At 37.2% G+C, this 6,759-nt stretch overlaps 1 long non-coding RNA gene across 1 annotated transcript; it reads right to left on the bottom strand.

The window, feature by feature from the left end:
* Positions 1–665: 665 nt before the first annotated feature.
* Positions 666–5,428, bottom strand: LOC126419115 (uncharacterized). The gene is made up of 2 exons (XR_007575937.1): positions 2,016–5,428; positions 666–898 (listed from the first exon to the last, which is right to left on the bottom strand). It is a non-coding gene; the product is annotated as an uncharacterized LOC126419115 (long non-coding RNA).
* Positions 5,429–6,759: the final 1,331 nt, after the last annotated feature.

Here is a 6,759-nt window from a genome sequence, read left to right as displayed (position 1 = left end):
GAACTGAAATTACGTATCACATTGCATGGATTACAATCGAGAACACTTGGCATGCTATAAGATCCAGTTTCTGTTGGTGATGACGCTTTTTCATTGATACCAATAATTATTAACATTATCAGCAGTAATTATTCGAAGCAGGCTGCATTAAGAAGAGAATGGTTTGCACACTACTCTCTTGAGGATGGCAATATTTAAAAATTCAAACATATACGAATGGGGAGCAATGCTGTGACATTTTAAATAGATGAATATTGAATAAAGAATGTAGTTTCTTGATTTGTATAGCCTTCCCTCCTGTCAACTATTTTTCCTTTAAAAAAGAGTGGGCCAACTTGAACGATGGGATTTTAGTCTTGTAGACAAGAGCAGATCTACAGCTAGAATTACATTTGCTTGTATTTTTCTTAATTCAGTTGTATATGTCCTCCTAATTCAATAAATTTTGCCCTGCATCTCAGATACTGTGAAACTATCTAAGTTTTGATCACACATGAAGGTCTCAGGAGCAGCAATATAATTCTTATTTTTGTAATCAGCATCACTGAAATCCCACAAACACCTATATAGACACAGACCCACACACACACACACACACACACACACACACACACACACACACACACACACATAAAACAAATTATTTCAAAACAAAAATAAATTAATCTATATAAATTTGTTTGTTTATTTTCATTTAATTACATCAGAGATTTAAAATAATTAAAAAAAACTGTCTATTGTGCATGTTGTCTATGTCATACACATAATTTTAATAATCCTGCTGGCTACCCCTTGCCAATACAAACAAATTAAGTCTCCAATGGACAGAAGGAACTCATCATAGGCAAAATATTTGAGCGTCTGTAGCAGCTGGTTTACTGGTGGTACAGAGCCATTTCTGAAAGCAAGAAAAGAATTACATGAGATGAGAGAAATTTAAAAATGCAACTTGCCAGACACTCCATCCGCTGTAATGATTATGTAGATTCAAGAACTAAAGATTATTGTTAGCTGAATGTTCTTATAACAATAAGATAACAATCACTTTATGATAAATATAGATGCAGTTATGTGGATAATATTTTAAGCACAACTAATTTACATATTTATGAGAATAATGCTAGGTGGTCATCAGTCCCCTAGAACTTAGAACTACTTAAACCTAACTAACCTAAGGACAGCACACAACACCCAGTCATCACGAGGCAGAGAAAATCCCTGACCACGCCGGGAATCGAACCCGGGAGTGGGAAGCGAGAACGCTACCGCACGAGGGTGGTGGACAATTTTGTTGCTTTGAAGCATTCACTAAAAGGTGGAAAGTAGTTGTCCCGTTGGGAGATAAGTGTGAGCAATATTTTCTGCATTCCTTTCGCATGCTACAACTATGGAGATTCAGTAGCTGGATTCTTGTTCTGCTCCTGTAAAATTCATACATAGCTACTATTTTATGATAAATATGGGTGGACTAACGTGGATAATACCAGTAGCTGAGAAACACAACAGCTATATTCTGTAGCTGGGAAAGCATCACAATTTCTTTCTTTCTGTCTTTCTCCCTTTCTACGAAAAAATGCTAACTTCCCTCTTTACCTTACCACATATAACTCAGCCTGAGAGAGCGTCAATAGAAAACAGAGTGGAACAGTATTGTCTGCTATTGACGTAATGTGGCTGAGTGAAATTGGCACACTATTGTTTTATCAAAACGTTTTACAACACAAAACATTATGTTTTGACTAAAACAGAAAAAAACTTAATACAAACAGAACACATAAATGGCGAGTTTTTTCAATTTGGTTAAATCTATTATGGCACTGTCTGCTAAATAAAATGAAACAGTCCCTTCCACATTGTAGCAATTGTAACAAAAGCAAGATAAACCAGACTATTTTAGCATATTGTAATATCTTGATTTACATAAATAATGTGACAGAATTCACAAAGTACTGAAATCAAATGTATATAACTACAAATAAAAAATATTATTTAAGAAGACAGAGAAATAGTCTCACCTGAGTCTCGTATGTTCCAGTTTCTCACGTAAAAGATTGAAAAGACGAAGTGCGGCTTCCTTTGATACGCGAAATCTGGATGTAAATTCGGAATCAGTGTCATCTCACTTCCTTCTCCCTCCTCAGTCTGACAAACAGTTCAGCCAAAATCTTGTCATAGCTGTCTGCATGTGTCACTATCCCTGCAATCTTGAAAATTTAATCCCCCATTAAACTTGCTAACCAGACAGAAATCGCCGATTAAGTAGTTGTGGTCTTCAGTCCAAAGACTGGTTTGATGCAGCTCTCCATGCTACTCTATCCTGTGCAAGCCTCTTCATTTCTGAGTAACTACCGCAACCTACACCCTTCTGAATCTGCTTACTGTATTCATCTCTTGGTCTCGCTATACGATTTTTACCCCAATGCTTCCCTCCAGTACTAAATTGGTTATCCCTTGATGTCTCGGAATGTCTCTTACCAACCGATCCATTTGTCTAGTCACGTTGAGCCACAGATTTCTTTTCTTCCCAGTTCTATTCAGTAGCGCCTCATTCATTATGTAATCCACCCATCCAATCTTCAGCAAAAGCTTCTATCCTTTCCCTGTCTAAACTGTTTATCGTCCATGTTTCACTTCCATACACTCCGTACAAATACTTTCAGAAAAGTTTTCCAAAGTTTTTAGTTCCTCTCCCTGGATTTTAATTCCAATCCAAATTTTTCTTTTGTTTCCTTTGGTGCTTCCTCAATATACAGATTATATAACATTGTGGATACATTATAACCCTTACCAACCACTGCTTCCCTTTCATACCCCTGAAATCTAGTTTCTGTACAAATTGTAAATAGCCTTTCTCTCCCTTTGTTTTACCCTTACCACCTTTTATAATTTGAAAGAGAGTATTCCAGCCAACTTTGTCAACAGCTTTCTCTAAGTCTACAAATGCTATAAATGTATGTTTGCCTTTCCTTGAACTATCTTGTATGAGAAGTTATTGGGCCAATATTGCCTCATGTGTTCTTATATTTCTCTGGAATCCAAATTGATCTTCCCTAAGGCCAGTTTTTCCATACTTCTCTAAAGAATGTTTGTTAAGTATTTTGCATCTGTGACTTATTAAACTGATAGTTCCATAATTTTCACGTCTGTCAGCCTCTGCTTTCTTTCGAATTGGTATTATTATATTCTTCTTGAGGTCTGAAGGTATTTCACCTGTCTCATATATCTTGCTCACCAGAAGGAAGAGTTTTATCATGGTTGGATTTCCCAAGGCTATCAGTAGTTCTAATAGAATGTTGTCTGGTACCGGGGTCTCGTTTTGACTTAGATCCTTCAGTGCTCTGTCAAATTCTTCACACAGTATCATGTCTCCCATCTCATCTTCATCTATGTCCTCTTTTATCTCCATAATATTGCCCTCATGTGCATCTCTGTTGTATAGGTCCTCTATACAGGGTATTACAAAAAGGTACAGCCAAACTTTCAGGAAACATTCCTCACACACAAATTAAGAAAAGATGTTATGTGGACATGTGTCCGGAAATGCTTAATTTCCATGTTAGAGCTCATTTTAGTTTCGTCCACCTACGCTCAATGGAGCACGTTATCATTATTTCATACGGGATACTCTACCTGTGCTGCTAGAACATGTGCCTTTACAAGTACGACACAACACGTGGTTCATGCACGATGGAGCTCCTGCACATTTCAGTCGAAGTGTTCGTCTGCTTCTCAACAACAGATTCAGTGACCGATGGATTGGTAGAGGTGGACCAATTCCATGGCCTCCACACTCTCCTGACCTCAACCTTCTTGACTTTCATTTATGGGGGCGTTTGAAAGCTCTTGTCTACGCAACCCCGGTAGAGACTCTCCGTGCTCGTATTGTGGACGGCTGTGATACAATACGCTATTCTCCAGGGCTGCATCAGCGCATCAGGGATTCCATGCGACGGAGGATGGATGCATGTATCCTCGCTAACAGAGGACATTTTGAACATTTCCTGTAACAGAGTGTTTGAAGTCACGCTGGTACATTCTGTTGCTGTGTGTTTCCATTCCATGATTAATGTGATTTGAAGAGAAGTAATAAAATGAGCTCTAACATGGAAAGTAAGCGTTTCCGGACACATGTCCACATAACATATTTTCTTTCTTTGTGTGTGAGGAATGTTTCCCGAAAGTTTGGCCGTACCTTTTTGTAACACCCTGTATACTCCTTCTACCTTTCTGCTTTCCCTTCTTTGCTTAGGGCTGGTTTTCCATCTGAGCTCTTAATATAGGTGGTTTTCTTTTCTCCAAATATCGCTTTAATTTTCTCGTAGGAGGCATCTATCTTTCCTCTAGTGATATATGCTTCTAAATTCTTACATTTGTCTTACAGCCATTCCTGCTTAGTCATTTTGCGCTCCCTGTCAATCTCATTTTATAGATGTGTGTATTTCCATTCACCTGTTTCATTTACCGCATTTTTATAATTTCTTCTTTCATAAATTAAATTCAGTCTCTCTTGTGTTACCCAATGATTTCTACTAGCCCTCTTCTTTTTACCTAGCTTGATCCTCTGCTGTCTTCACTATTTCATCCCTCAACTGATTCTTTCATTTTATCCAGGTCTCATTAGCTGAAAATTCCTACCTTTTTGTAGTTCCTTCAGTTTTAATTTACAGTTCACAACCAATAAATTGTGGTCAGAGTCCACATCTGCTCCTGGAAATGTCTTATAATTTAAAATGTGGTTCCGAAATCTTTGTTTTGTCATTATATAATCAATCTGAAACGTTCAGGTGTCTCCATAAATGCAACCTTCTTTTATGATTCTTAAACCAAATGTTAGCTATGATTAAATTATACTCTGTGCAAAATTCTACCTCTTTCATTTCTTTCCCGTAGTCCATATTCACCTGAATATGTGGTCTATTCACCTACCCTGCGTTTATTATCTATCAGGTTAGGCATTATTCCAGATTCATAAAATGTGTTTCTCGTTCTATGGACCAGGAGTACAATCTCCAGTTTGCAACCAGTTAAGCTCTATTCAAGCTCTATACAATCGCTGCACAATGGAAAGGACTGTCTTGTTTTATTTAGCAGACAGTGCCATAACAGACTTAACCAAATTCAAAATACACACCAGTTATGTATTCTGTCTGTACGAACAACTTTTTCTGTTTTAGACAAAACATCATTTTTCGTGTTGCGAAACGTTTTGATAAAACATTAGTGTCCCAATTTCACTCAGTCATATTATGTCGATAGCAGAAAATATTGTTCAACTCTGTTTTCTATTGTGAATGTCCCTTTTTGTAAACACCACAGTGGTGTCAGAACAACTTGAAAATATTAGGCTCATGGGCCCATTAATGTTTCAGAGCACCAACATTGTCTTCCATCTAGCTTTAGTCACTGAAACTTGTGTACTATTTGAGCTTACTCAGGCTAGCACAGTAAGATTAAGAGGGAAGTTAGCATTTTCTCTTAAAAAAATAGTGATACTTCACCAGCTGTAGAACATAGCTGTTGGTATCATAAATTGATAGCTATACATGTATATTACAAGAGCAGAATAGGAATCTAGATATTGACTCTGCATAGTTGTAGCGTGTGAGTTATTTTCAGTGTCCTTTACTCAAATGGCAGCTTGCTGAAGACAACTAAAATTGAAATATATTACGTTGTACTTGTGTAAAGTACTATTTTTCTGCAATTGGCTTAATATGATTGTTTAAAGTACCACAAAGTTTGACGTACACTAATATCCCAAGTTAACTCAGCCCCATCAGTAGTAGTCACTCTTATCTCCCACTGAGACAACTTCCCATCTTTTTGTGAATGCTTCAGAGTAACATAACTGTCCACCACCTAATGTTATTCCCATAAACATGTCAATTGTTAGCGCTTACTCAAGCTCAGTTTAACACAGTAAAACTAACAGGGAAGACAGTTAAAAAAGAGAGGGGGGGGGGGGGGGAGAGGGAGAGGGAGAGGGAGAGCTACAGCAGATACCTGTTGTATTTCTGTTATTAGTATTATCCACATAAGCGCATCCACATCTATCATAAAGTGATTGTTACTTGAAATGTTGTTATGAGAAAATAGTTATTTGTCATTCAGCTAACAGGAATCTTTAGTTATTGAACTTACATTATCATAACAGTGGAAAGAGTGGCTGGCATGGTATGTTTTTAAGTTTCTCTTGAATTCTCTCATGTTATTCTTTTCTTGCTTTCAGAAATAGCTCTGTTCAACCAATGAACCAGCTACTATGGACACTCAAATATTTTCCCTCTGGTGAGTTCCTTATGTCCATTGGCGACTTAATTGTTATTGGCAAGGGGACTGCCAGCAGTATTATTAAAAATATGTACAACACTGGACAACATACACAAGAGGCCATTTTTTTAAATTATTTCAGTTCTCCGATGTAATTAAACGAAAATAAAATAAACACGCGTACATGGATTACTGTACTCTTATTTTGAAAATCATTTGTTTTAATTTATATTTTCTGATCCTGATATGGAGCTTTACGCTCTTTTTTAAACCAATACAGTTCTTCCTCCCTTCTCTGGTTCTTGTCAAGCTACTTTTGGAACAGCACCATTTGCAACTCTGCTAATTCTTTTATGTTTGAGGACAGGTATTTTTATTTTGAAAACAAAACTGACTGTTCAAAGCTAAGATGGCTACAGGAAAGAAGGAAGAACACAGTGAAGGTGTCGTACCTCCCATGTTACACACAGCTGCCACAGATGATGACAC

Source organism: Schistocerca serialis, chromosome 9 (genome assembly GCF_023864345.2).
Source record: "Schistocerca serialis cubense isolate TAMUIC-IGC-003099 chromosome 9, iqSchSeri2.2, whole genome shotgun sequence".
Lineage (NCBI taxonomy): Eukaryota > Metazoa > Arthropoda > Insecta > Orthoptera > Acrididae > Schistocerca > Schistocerca serialis.
The sequence above is the reverse complement of the archived record's forward strand: the minus strand, read 5'-3'. Positions and strand labels throughout refer to the sequence as shown.